Source organism: Lepus europaeus, chromosome X (genome assembly GCF_033115175.1).
Source record: "Lepus europaeus isolate LE1 chromosome X, mLepTim1.pri, whole genome shotgun sequence".
In the NCBI taxonomy this organism is placed as follows: Eukaryota; Metazoa; Chordata; class Mammalia; order Lagomorpha; family Leporidae; genus Lepus; species Lepus europaeus.
The window spans coordinates 100,467,253-100,481,105 of NC_084850.1; the positions used below are offsets into that span (position 1 = coordinate 100,467,253).

Sequence of the window (13,853 nt, forward strand, 5' to 3'; positions counted from 1 at the left end):
AACAATTCTAGCTAGCAAATGCAGAAGGAATGACAGAACTAGTATATTACCATTTGTAATCCCTAATTAAATAGTAAGATCTAAGCCAAGGTTTCTCAACTCTGGCACTATTGACATTTGGACCCAGATAATTATTTGGGGCATGATCAAATAAAAGCCATGGGATGTTTTTTCTCCAAAGAAACCTTTTATTTAATGAGTACAAATTTCATAAACACAACTTTAGAAATATAAATGATTCTTCCCACTATATCTGCCCTTCAACCCCCACTTCTACCCCACCTCATCCTCCCTTTCCCATTCCCAGTCCCATTCTCCATTAAGAATCATTTTCAATTAACTTTATACACAGAAGACCAACTCTGTACTAAGAGTGCAACAATTTGCGCGCACACACACACACACACACAAAAAACATGAGAACAAGTTTTACAGTTAATTCTCATAATACAACTCATAGAGGACAGAATTCCTCCATGGTGAGTAAGTGAACAGTGACTCCTGTTAATTTAACAATTAACATTCTTATGTATGACGTCAGTGATCACCCAAGGCTCTTGACATGAGCTGCCAAGGCTATGGAAGCCTTTTAAATCCACAATCTCCATCAGTATTTAGACAAGGCCATAGCAAAGTGGAAATTCTCTCCTCCATTCAGAGAAAAGTACATACTTCTTTGATGGCCACTTCTTTCCACTGGGGTCTCTCTCACAGAGATCCTTCATGTAGGACATTTTTTTGCCAGTGTCTTGGCTTTCCATGCCTGAAATGGTTTCATGGGATTTTCAGCCAGACCAGAATGCCTTAAGGGCTGATTCTAAGGTCAGAGTGCTATTTAAAGTGATTGTCATTCTATGAGTCTGCTGTGTGGACTGCTTCCCATGTTGGAACATTCTCTCAATTGTAATTCTATTATTACCAGACATTTGATCTTATTTATATGATCTGTTTAACACTTAATCTTATCTATATGGTCACTATAACACTTGATATTGTCACATTAACACTTAAGATGGAATTTTTACCACCCAGCTTAATGGGATTTGGGGTCCCATGGCAAGTTTTTAAACTGTACCCTTAGAAGTAAGTCCTTAGGAATGTATGCAGAACTAAGCCATAGTATTTTTAGCAGCATCTCTGGCACATTCTCACCAGATGTCAATAATCATAGCACTCTCCCATCTCCCAAGTCATGATAATCAGAATCGTCTCTAGATGTTTTCAAATGTCCTCTGGGGGATAAAATCCCCTCCAGTTAAGAATCATGAGTGGGTAAAAAAGTATTAGGTAATGATAGGGAACTTTACAATGGAGGGATCAAGTTGATATTACCTGAACTTATTGATCAATGATGGCACCAGGAAAAGTGGAACAGCTACATATAGCTACATATTATGTGCCTCCTGAAATATATAGGGCCACCTATGATGTGCTGATACCCAAAACTAGAAAAAAACATAAAACCTAAACCTAATGAAGGGTATGGTGAACATAGGAGATAGAAAAACAATCAGCCAAATCCAGAATATAGGATTTTATTTATTTGAAAGGCAGAGATACAGACAGGCACAGAGAAACAGAGAGGTCTTGTATCCACTGGTTCACTCCCTAGATGGCCGCAATGGCTGGAGCTATGCCGATCCGAAGCCGGGAGCCAGGAGCTTCTTCAGGGTCTCTCCCACGTAGGTGCAGGGGCCCAAGGACTTGGACCATCCTCTACTACATTCCCAGGCCATAGCAGAGAGCTGGATTAGAAGTGGAGCAGCCGGGATTCAATCTGGCACCCATATGGGATGCCAGCACTGCAGGTGGCGGCTTTACCCATTATGCCACAGTGCCAGCCCCAAATATGGGATAATTTATAAAGATAAATAACTTGATTACATCAGAAATAAATGGCACTTACAAGGGGATGAGGAATACTACACTTGATCTTAGCCAAAAGGCCGAGAGGTGATGAGGAATAGAAAGAAGGAAAATTTACGGATTTTTTTAAAAGATTCATTCATTCATTCAAGATTTAATTTAATTGAAAGGCAGAGTTACAGAAAGAGAGAGAGAGAATCTTCCACCTATTGGTTTACTTCCCAAATAGCTGCAACAGCCAGGGCTGGGCCAGGCTGAAGCCAAAAGCCAAGAGCTTTATCCAGGTCTCCCATGTGGGTGTAGGAACCTAAGCACTTGGGCCATCTTCCACTGCTTTCCCAGGTGCATTATTAGGGAACTGGATTAGAAGTAGAGCAGCCAGGAATCAAACCAGCACCCATAGGGAATGCTGGTGTCACAGGCAATGGCTTTACCTGCTATGCCACATTCCAGCCCTTATTTATTTATTTATTTACTTGAAAGGCAGAGCAGCAGAGAGAGAGAGAGAGAGAGAGAATCTCTTTCATCCCCTGGGTCATTCCCCAACTGACTGTAACAGCCAAGGCTGGACTAGGCTACAGCTAGGAACCAGGAACTCCATTCAGGTCTCCCACATGGGTGGCAGGGGCCCAAGTACTTGGACCATCTTATGCTAATTTCCCAGGAACGTTAGCAAGAAGCTGAATTGGAAGTGGAGCAGCCAGGACTTGACCTGGCACTCTGATATGGAATGCCAGGATTACAGTGACTTAACCCACTGTGCCACAATGCTGCCCCAAATTTACAGATTTTTTTTAACTTTTATTTAATGAATATAAATTTCCAATGTAAGCTTATGGATTACAATGGCTTCCCCCTCCCATAACTTCCCTCCCACCCGCAACCCTCCCCTCTCCCGCTCCCTCTCCCCTTCCATTTGCATCAAGATTCATTTTCAATTCTCTTTATACACAGAAGATCAATTTAGTATAAAGGTTTCAACAGTTTGCACCCACATAGAAACACAAAGTGAAACATACTGTTTGAGTACTAGTTATAGCATTAAATCAAAATGTACAGCACATTAAGGACAGAGATCCCACATGAGGAGCAAGTGCACAGTGGCTCCTGTTGTTGACCCAACAAATTGACACTCTAGTTTATGGCGCCAGTAACCACCCTAGGCTGTTGTCATGAGTTGCCAAGGCTATGGAAGCCTTCCAAGTTTGCCGACTCTGATCATATTTAGACAAGGTCATAAAAGACAGAGTGAGGATAGTAACAAATGATCCTAAGAGTGGCATTTACCAGGTTTGAACAATTATACAGCATTAAGTGGGGAACAGGACCATCAGTACACACAGGTTGGGAGTAGAGCCACTGGTGGTAGAGTAGAGGTTATGATTACAAAGGAATGAGGCCCAAGTACGCTAGACAGGGTCTAGAACAAAGGGCAGAGTCATTATTAGAGGAGCTAAGAAAGGTGCTGTCTAAGCTACAATTAAGTTTTCTGATTGAGAGGCAAATAGAACCTGATAGAAGGGGCTTGATAATAATCTGGTGGGCTTTAGGCCTTGTAAGTTAAGAGGCCCAGACCTATCTATCTCTTCACATGGGGTATATCCTAAGGGAGGTGTGAACCTCCTAGGGGAAGGCACTCTGTTGACTTTCATTACTTGGCTGGCCTGGGAGGAGAGCTGGCCAGGTAAAGGCAGGGGGCATCTCTAACAAGAAATTTACAGTTCTGCCTGCAATGTTGCTGACCCTACTTGACCATCCCCTCAGCTGCAGTGGTCACTTTGGAAGCTGGGCTGAGTGAAGGGCTTTTCAGCTTAGAGCCAATAAGATCTGTGGCTCTGACCTGGGCATCCTTCGACTCCAGGGCAGGTCCATTTCCAGTGATCCAACTCTTGGCAGAGCTGCCAGGGCTCTTCACAAGCTGACTTCTGCTGAAGCCCAGGCTTACCACATTGAAAGCCACTGCAGTGGACTGGCCTGTTGGGTCTCCTTGAGGGCAGATCACTGTACAGATCAGCCATTAATAGGCCTGCCACCCATTGCTTCTGGTGCCTAGCTTTCTTTTCCTCCTGGTTTGTGTTAAAGCAGACCAGAGGATGCAAGTCAAGGGAGTGCCCATGTCCCATCTCTAATCTTCGGTGGCCTGAACTACAAGTCTATAGTCACAGGCATGTTCTGTAGTAGTTTTTCTAAGGTAGACAATGCCCATGAGGAAAATTATATTCTCACTTTAAAACTTTCTTTCCCTTTGGTCTGAAAGGGAGGTTTTTTCTACTTACTGTTTACTTCGCTGATGGCGAAGTGAATCTAGCTATGATATTATTATTTAAGCTCTTATTTTGGCTATGCTATTACAGAAAAATGTTAGCCATCTCTTTTATAAGGTCTAAAGATTAAATTGTGTGTCCTACAGATTCCTTCATAATAGAATTAGTTTCCTACCTTGAAGAGAATAGAGAAATGAAAGAACAAGTTGGGCTTAGAATAGAGAAATGAGGGAGCAAGTCCTAGATCGCTTGCTGACAATAGCAATATCACATGAATACTTAGCAAACAGTTTCAACCATTAGATAACAACTTAAGAAAACATTTACCAGAAGGTCCAATGCCTTCTATAAACTTTAAGAATCATGTATTTGAAAACACCTCTTAAATATCTAACATGGTGTAGTTTGTTTAACCAGTAAACTTAAGCACAACCCTATAAAATGTTTTTAGTTTCTTTCTACCAACAAGTTTAAAACATGTGATGCAGAGATTCAGGTCACACAAATTAAAATGTATCTTTGATTGATTTTAGCAGCTTAAATTTATGGACAATCTTATCTATAAGCCATTTAAAATAAAACTCTTAATAACATTTCCCCATGTGGACATACAATATGTACACACATATAACATAGCATAATAGACCAATATAGCAATTTTAATAATAGCTTTTAAAATCTTTAACTTTTTGTAGATTGCCAATTGATTTGAATTGCTTTTTGTTTTTAGTAACCTCAGTTAACCATACTTTCTCTCAGTTGGTACTGTTAATACATTATTGGCTTCATCTGTTTACAGGGCCATCCCAAAGTACTGAATACAATAGAAGTGGCTGGAAAAAGTCCATAGGAACCTATAGGAGCACAGCTAAACACAGAACCAACAAGGTTTTAGTTTTATGAGCAGCAAATCATATATAACTGTGGATGACAAAAGACTTTAAGTCGCCATGTTTAAAATTATAAACTCATCAGCCAACAAGAGGCACTTGCTTACTTCACAGTATTTTTGAAAGCACCTGTAGGATTTTACAAGTATTTAACCCTTTAAGCCTCTGGGGCTTTCTCATTAAGATAACTATCATGTCTAGTAACACAAGATCATTAGACTTTTTATTTCTCAAACATTTGTATTAATAGCATTTTCCATTATAGAAACTTAAAGTTTGGTACCACATCACATCTTGACAGTACTTCTAATATAATCCAAATAGCCTGATTGGTTGGTGTCTCTATAAGATGAGAGACATAGGTCCTTCGATTTTTTTCAGTTGGGCCCAAACTGGAAAAACCAAAGTCCAAGATTTACTGGAAATTTTAGAGACCAGATTGTTTGAAACTTTGATTTCTTGAATGCCTGTCAAGAATGCCAAGAGGGCTCAAAATCCAAAATATCTGGTTGAAATAAGATTCCTTAAAAATCATGACATAATATAGACCAAATTTGATCATTGTTACAAGGTGATTATTCAAATCTTTGAAAATAAGCACATATTTAAATAACCCATAACTCTTAATAAAAATTCAGCTGTTTTTGAACAATTAGAATTTAACAGACATCAAGAGAACATAATAGATTACTTTAACACATTGCTTTAACAGAGCATCAGAGTTTAATTCTATGTCAAAGAGAAATTGAGCTTCCTGTGATCTTTTGCTGTGAGGTTTCCTTCCTTTACCTTCTTTCATATTGGTGACCATGTTTCTGTGTTTCTGTGTGTAGCACATCTTTAAGCATCTTTTGCAGGGCAGGATGAGTGGCAACAAATTCTTTCAGTTCCTGTTTGCTATGAAAAGTCTTAATTTCACCTTCATTCACAAATGAGAGCTTTGCAGGATATAATATTCTGGGCTGGCAGTTTTTCTCTCTTAGTACCTGGGCTATGTCTCGCCATTCCCTTCTAGCTTGTAGGGTTTCTGATGAGAAGTCTGCTGTGAGTCTAATTGGAGATCCTCTAAGTAATCTGACGTTTCTCTCTTGCACATTTTAGGATCTTTTCTTTATGTTTCACTGTGGTGAGTTTGATTACAACATGTCGTGGTGAGGATCTCTTTTGGTCATGTTTATTAGGGGTTCTATAAGCTTCCTGTACTAAGATGCCTCTGTCCTTCTCCAAACCTGGGAAATTTTCTGCTAGTATCTCACTGAAAATGCCTTCTAATCCTTTCTCCCTCTCCATGCCTTCAGGAACTCCTAGAACCCGAATGTTGGGTTTTTTAATAGTATCCTGTAGATTCCCTACAATATTTTTTAGATTTCTAATTTCTTCTTTTCTTTGGTTTGCCTGTTTCCTTTCCTGTTCTCTGTCTTCTAAGTCTGATATTCTCTCGTCTGCTTCGCACATTCTGTTTTTAAGGCTCTCTAATGTGTTTGTCATTTGATCTATTGAGTTCTTCATTTCATTGTGGTTTTTTGTCACTATCACAGTTTCATGTTCTACTAGTTGTTTCATTTCATTTTTATTCCTCCTTAATATTTCATTTTCATGAGATTTTCTATCTTGTCCATTAAGGATTTCTGTAGTTCAAGAATTTGTTTTTGAGAACTTCTTAATGTTCTTATCAATTTTTTGAGATCCGCTTCTTGCATTTCTTCGATCTCATCATCTTCATAATCTTGAATTGGGGTGTCTTTTTCATTTGGGGGCGTCATAGTGTCTTCCTTGTTCTTGTTGCCTCGGTTTTTGCATTTGTTGTTTGGCATGTTGGAGATATTTGGTTTCTTCACTGTGGTGTTTTTTCTTGTTACACTATGGCTCTATATTAAGTGGACTGTCTGCTTTTGGTGGAGCCTTAGAGGCTTGAGATGAGTGTGGCCCGAGAGCTGTGTTTGGTTCCTCAGGTTTGAGGGTATGTCAAAGATGACACTCCCAGGTTAGGCGTGGTAAATCTCTCTTTCTTTCTTTCTTTTTTTGATTCAAAAGGGAAGTAATTCCGCACAGCTGAACGTAATTGGAGGTAGTTAGCAGGCGAATGATATACCCACAGGAGCCAGAGATTGGAAGCTCTTTCCCAAGGACCACACAGGGAATCTGTGCTGCCCTCGGTGTGGGCTCCAATTCTCCTGAAGTCTCCCACTGGGTTGCCAAGTTAGATGCTAATCTCCTGTTATTTCACCCCTCCCCCCAGAGTCAGGTGTTTCTGCTAGGCTCAGGGCCGGTGCAGACCTGAGGTCGCCCTGCTTATGACGTATGTCCAAAATGGCGCCTGCTCTTTGTCTTGCTCGCCTTTGAGGGGTGAGCGGAGAGAGAAACTCGTGTCCGTATCAGTCACTTTTTTTTCCTCTCTCTCTCTCTCTTCTAGTTAGCCTGGTGAACTTTTCCCCACGGAGTTTCAAGCCTTGTTCCCTCTAGTCTCCTCTTTCTGCTTGCCTGCTCGCGTCTTGGGCTATTGAGGTTCGGCTCACCTCGCGTTCTAGCGCTGGTGTGTTGAGTCTGCCGCTGGTGTCCCGAACTTGTGCTCCCACGCTCTCCACGCAGGTCCACTGTGAATCACTAGTTCCGGAAGTGTTTCCTCTGCTGTTTCTTCCCCTACTCTTCCTTGACCCTGCAGTATCTCCACTTTTATTAACCTGTCTCTCCCCCGGACTAATAGTGTGCTTCTTCCTATTCCGCCATCTTGCCGCTCTCTCTTAACATTCTGTTTCAATGTATTTAGCCTTACATGTCCATTTATTATATATTAGTTATTATTCTGACCCAACTCTGTATTGAAAATTTCCTGGCATATTTTTCAAATTTACAGATTTTTTAAAGACTTATTTATTTATTTGAAAGTCAGAGTTACATAGAGAGAAGGAGAGGCAGCGAGAGAGAGAGAGGTCTTCCATCTACTGGTTCACTGCCCAATTGGCCACCACGGCTGGAAGTGTGCTGATCCGAAGCCAGGAGCCAGGATCTTCCTCCAGGTTTCCCACATGGTGCAGGGGCCAAAAGACTTGGGCCATCTTCTACTGCTTTCCCAGGCCATAGCAGAGAGCTGGATCAGAAGTGGAGCAGCTGGGACTTGAACCACTGTCCATATGGGATGCTGGCACTGCAGGCAGTGGCTTTACCTGCTATGTCACAACACAACCCTCAAATTTACAGATTTTTTAAGAGACTTAACATCTAAATGTAATATTGCATTTGGTTTGTATCCTTTTCTGGAAAAAATCAACTTTAAAAACATTTCTTGAAAGAATCTTGGAGATTTGAATATGAATTGATATTTAATTATATTAAGGAATTATTGTGAATAAGTAAATTGGGATAATGACTTTCTGCTTATGTTAAAAATGATTTTTTTATTGGTGATGCACACTCACATTGAGTAAAATGGTGTAACATCCAGAATTTCCGTTTAAAAGGCTCCAGCAAATCTTAGAGTAGGGAAGACAAGTAAAATAAGATAGGAAAATTGAAAATTGTTGAAGTGAGTAAAGAGGGATCATCTTACTAATCTGTATACTTTTCTATGTATTTAAGTTTTTCCATAATAAATTGTTTTTTTAAATAAAGCAATGGGACCTCTGGTTCCAGAGAGGTGTAATAGTTGTAACAAATAATTGATTATTTGCATTATTAAAATTAGGAAAAAGGAAGAGAAAAGAGTGGAGGCCAGAAAGGTGTTCAAAGAAATAAAATGCCTGATGATTTCCCCAAAGTCCTAAGCCTACAAATTCAAGAAAATGAGGAAGCCCCAGATAAGATAAACACAAATAAATTCACATCAGGACATATCATAATCAAATTTCTGAAAATAAAGGACAAAATAAAAATCTTGAAGGTAGCAAGAAACAACTGCCTGTAGGGAAGAAAACCAATTTGGATTTCAGAAAACTTCTCACCAAAAACCACGAAGATCAGAATGAAGTGGCACAGTATTTTTCAAGGACTAAAGGAAAGAACTGTCAATCCAGAATTCTATAGCCAGCAAAAATATTCTTCACGAATGAAGGGGAAGTCAAGAAATTCTTATGTAAATTAAAACTAAGAGAATTTTCCAAAAACCTGCCCTGAAAGACTAACAGAAAAAAAGAAATTCTGTAAAAGAAAAGGAAATGATAAAAGAAGGAATTTAAAGGCATTAAGAAAGGGGGGGAGCATAGTAGAGTAAAAAATGTGAATAAATACAGTAGATATTTCCTTCTCTAAAGTTGTCTAAACTGTTTTTGACTTGAAACAAAAATTGTCTAAAACATTGTCTAGTGTGATTCTTAATGTATGCAGAAGAAATATCTAAGACAATTATAAATGAAATAGAACAAAAAAGAAGTAGGACTCTACACTTCACCCAAGCTAGCAAAATGTAAACAATCAGTAGAATGTGGTAAGAGGTGTATATATATATATACCTACAACAACCAATGAGACATAAACCTACACATTCGAGAAAGTGAGACAAAGAGGTACAAAGATAAAAGTGATACAAAGAGATACACTTTATAAGCACTATAGGGAAACAAAACTATTCAGTTGTAAAAATAAAGTTCCAGTAACTTACAGGACGACAGGAAAAATACAGAGACAACAAAAATCAAAGAGATCAAAAAAAAAAATAAGCAAGTAAAATAGACTTAAGGCTTAACAATCCATATCAAAAACTGGAAACACTCAAAATGTCCTTTCATAAGCAAATGGTTAAGCAATGTGTGGTAATTCATACCATGGGTTAGTATTCACCAATACAGGGACAATAATTTCGATGAACCTCAAGGGCATTATGCTGAGTGAAATCAAAACCAATCTCAAAAGGTCCCAAACTGTATGATTACATTTACATAACATCAGATGCCTTAAAGAGAGAAAATTACAAAAATAGAAACCATATTAGTGGTTGCCAGGGGTTTAGGGATGAGGGGTGGATGTGATTCTTTTTTTTTCTAGGATTTATTTATTTATTTGAAAAGAGAGTTAGAGAGAGAGAGAGAGAGAGAGAGAGAGAGAGAGAGAGAGAGAGATCTTCTATCCACTGATTCATTCCCCAAATGGTCGCAATGGCCAGGGTTGGGCCAGGCTGAAGCCAAGAGCCAAGAGCTTTTTCCAGGTCTCCCATGTGGGTAGCAGGGGCAGAAGCACTTGGGCCACCTTCTGCTACTTTTCCTAGGTCATTAGCAGGGAGCTAGATCAGAAATAGAGCAGCTGGGACTCAAAACAGCACCTATATGGGATGCCAGCATGGTACGCTGTGGCTTTACCCGCTACACCACAATGCTGGCCCCTGGATATGATTCTAAGGGGGTAGCAAGAGGGAGATCTTTGCTGTGAGAAACAATTCTGTATCATGCTTCTGGTGCATGCTACATGCACCTACATGTGATAAAATGCTGTAGAACTATTCACACATTAACCCAATGCCAGTTTTCTGTTCTACAAAATGTAACAATTGAGGGGCCTGGATTGTAGCATAATGAACTAGGCCACAGCCAAGGACACCAACATCCCATATCAGACACTGGTACAAGTCTTGGTTGCTCCTGTCCCAGTCCAGCTAGCTCCCTGCTAATGTACCTGCTATGGCAATGGAAGATGGCCAAGTACTTGTGCCCATATACCAGAATGGAGTTCCTGGCTCCTGGCTTTTGCCAGTCCCAGCCCCAGCCATTGATTTCATTTGGGGAGTGAACCAACAGATAGAAGTTCTTTTTCTCTCTGTCTCTCCCTGGCATTCTGCCTTTCAAATAAATAAAATAAATCTTTTAAAAAACATAAAAAAGTGAGAAAATTTATTTATTTATTTATTTATTTGGAAGAGTTACAGAGAGAGAGAGGTCTTCCATCGATGGTTCACTCCCCTATTGGCCGCAACGGCCGGAGCTGCACCAATCCGAAGCCAGGAGCCAGGAGCCTCTTCCGGGTCTCCCATGCGGGTACAAGGGCCCAAGGTTGGGATCTCTTCCACTGCTTTCCCAGGCCACAGCAGAGAGCTGGATCGGAAGAGGAGCAGCCGGGACTAGAACCGGTGCCCATAAGGGATGCCGGAGCTTCAGGTCAGGGCATTAACCCGCTGCGCCATAGTCTGGCCCCTGTCTCCCAATATTTTAATGCAGATGCATAGAACTATGTTTTATCCTGTACCTTCAGATTGGATGCTTATCCCAAATTTACTACTACTTCAGGTATGGAAAAGGCCGTGGTTCTGAAGGCACTATCTTACTTTCACTCAGAAAAAAAAATCCTGCAGTTATCAAGGACTTGTTCTTAGAGGGCAATGAAGAATTTTAAGTCACAATTTTCTGCAGGGGTTTGCATTGTGGCACAGCTGATTAAACTGCCACTTGCAATGCCCACATCTCATGTCAGAGCACTACTTCTCATCCCAACTACTCTGCTCTGATCCAGCACCTGCTAATGCATCTGGGAAAGCAGCGCAAGATGGGCCCCTACCAACCAGGTGGGAGACAAGGATGAAATTCCTGGCTCCTGACTTCAGTCTGGACCAACCCCAGCCATTGAACCCATTTGAAGAGTGAACTGTGAAATGGAAGAATTCTCTCTCTCTCTCTCTCTCTCTCTCTCTCTGCCACTCTTTCAAATAAGTAAATAAATCTTTAAAAAATAAAATAGAAATGCACATAATTTTCACCTTTGCATTTAAATATTTATTTTCATTTTATTTGAAAGGCACAGAGACAAAGACAGAGATCTTTTATCTTCTGGCTCACTCCTCAAAACCAGCAGCCCAGAATTCAATCTGGGTCTCCCATGTTGGGTGGCAGGAACCAAAATACTTCAGCCATCATCTGTTGTCTTCCAGGGTGCACATTAGTAGGCACTTCAAGATTGGATGTCCCAAGTGACTTTTTTTAAAAAGATGTATATATTTATTTGAAAGGCAGAGTTACAGAGAGGCAGAAGTAGAGAGAGAGAGAGAGAGAGAGAGAGAGAGAGAGAGAAATGGTGGCCCTGAGAAAACTAAACAGGTAGTAAACTATTGAACACAAGAGGTCACATATACAAATTATGATGAAGCAGCCAGAGTTATCAACAAGCCTCAACTGATTAAGTAGCATTTGATACATCGAAGAAATTGTAAGGGGCCAGCGCTCTGTCGTAATAGGCTAAGCATCTGCCTGTGGTGCCGACATCCCTCATGGGTGCCGGTTTGAGTCCCGACTGCACCTCCTCTGATCCAACTCTCTGCTATGACCTGGAAAAGCAGCGGAAGATGGCCCAAGTGCTGGGGCCCCTGCACCCACGTAGGAGACCCAGAAGAAGCTCTAGGCTCCTGGCTTCTAATCAGCCCTGCTCAAGCCATTGCAGCCATCTGGGGTGTAAACTAGCATGTGGAAAACCTCTCTGTGTGTCTCTCCCTCTCTCTGTCTGTAATTCTGCCTCTCAAATAAATAAATAAAATGTTCAAGAGAAAAAAATAAATTGTAAGAGTTTGTAAGGCAAAGAAGCAAGACATTTAGGGGAGACTGTTGCAGGCAGAGTTTAAGTAAAATCTGTGAGGTCACAGGAAATTTTGGTGGGTATATTATAAGAAATGACAGATCAATATGACCATGGAAGGGAAGTAACAGAATAGGAATCTGAAGCTGTAAACTGGATTTAGATCAAAAAGGGCCCTGCTGGGGCTGGCGTTGTGGCGCTGTGGGTTAACGCCCTGGCCTGAAGCTCCGGCATCCCATATGGGCAATGGTTCAAGACCCAGCTGCTCCTCTTCCGATCCAGCTCTCTACTTTGGCCTGGGAAAGCAGTAGAAGATGTCCCAAGTTCTTGGGCCCCTGCACCCACGTGGGAGACCCAGAGGAAGCTCCTGGCTCCTGGCTTCAGATCGGCGCAGCTCTGGCCATTGCAGCCATTTTGGGAGTGAACCAGTGGATAGAAGACCTCTCTCTCTCTCTCTCTCTCTCTCTCTCTCTCTCGGTGTGTGTGTGTGTAACTCTGACTTTCACATAAATAATAAATCTTTAAAAAATAAAATAAAATAAATTTTTTAAAAAGGCCCTTCTTGCCATGACAAGGCATGCAGTTAGGTCGAAGGTATTGGGAGACAACAGGCAAATCTAGTAGTGGCATGCCCTGTGCACAGATCATGTTGCCTGAAGGCATGGAGAAGGTGGAGGCTGTGCAGGTCATCATGATGAGGGCTACTGATGACAGGATCCTGAGCAATGGTTGTGGTCCTTGACAGAAAGGACTGATTCTTAGGTAGAATGGAAGATTGACCAGGTGTGGAGAGTGGTGCAGAACTAGGGATGAATCTCAAATTTCTGCATGGGCGACAGGGGAGAGTGGTGATATTCACTGAGATGGGCAACACAGGCAGAGAGACAGGTAACAGGGCTGGGGAAGGTTGTAGTTTCTGGTTAGTCATTGTTGGCATTGCCCAAGGATCAGCTTATCAACTCTTCCTTGGAAGGAGCAGACCTGACCAGACAATGACCCTCTCACCCCAATTCTCAGAACCAATGTTCAGACCAGGGCACCCATCTTGACTTCTCACAACTACAGACTGCCCCTGGGGGCTGGTGTTGTAGCACAGTGAGTTAAGCCACCACTTGCAATGCTAGCTAGCATCGCATATGAGAGCACCAATTTGAGTCCTGGCTGCCCTGCTTCTGATCTAGCTCCCTGCTAATGTGCCTGTGGGGAAGCTGATCTTTGCCAAAGCACTTGAGCCCTACCACTTGCTTGCAAGACACGCCCATCCCCGCCTATTATGGGCATTTGAGGAGCGAACCAATGGGTCTCTCTCTATCTCTATCTCTGTCTCTCCCTTTCAAATAAATAAAAT

General features: G+C 41.3%; 1 pseudogene; it reads right to left on the bottom strand.

Annotated features, from left to right (window-relative positions):
• Nucleotides 1-1,788: 1,788 nt before the first annotated feature.
• On the bottom strand, nt 1,789-1,958 carry LOC133753950 (U2 spliceosomal RNA; annotated as a pseudogene).
• Nucleotides 1,959-13,853: the final 11,895 nt, after the last annotated feature.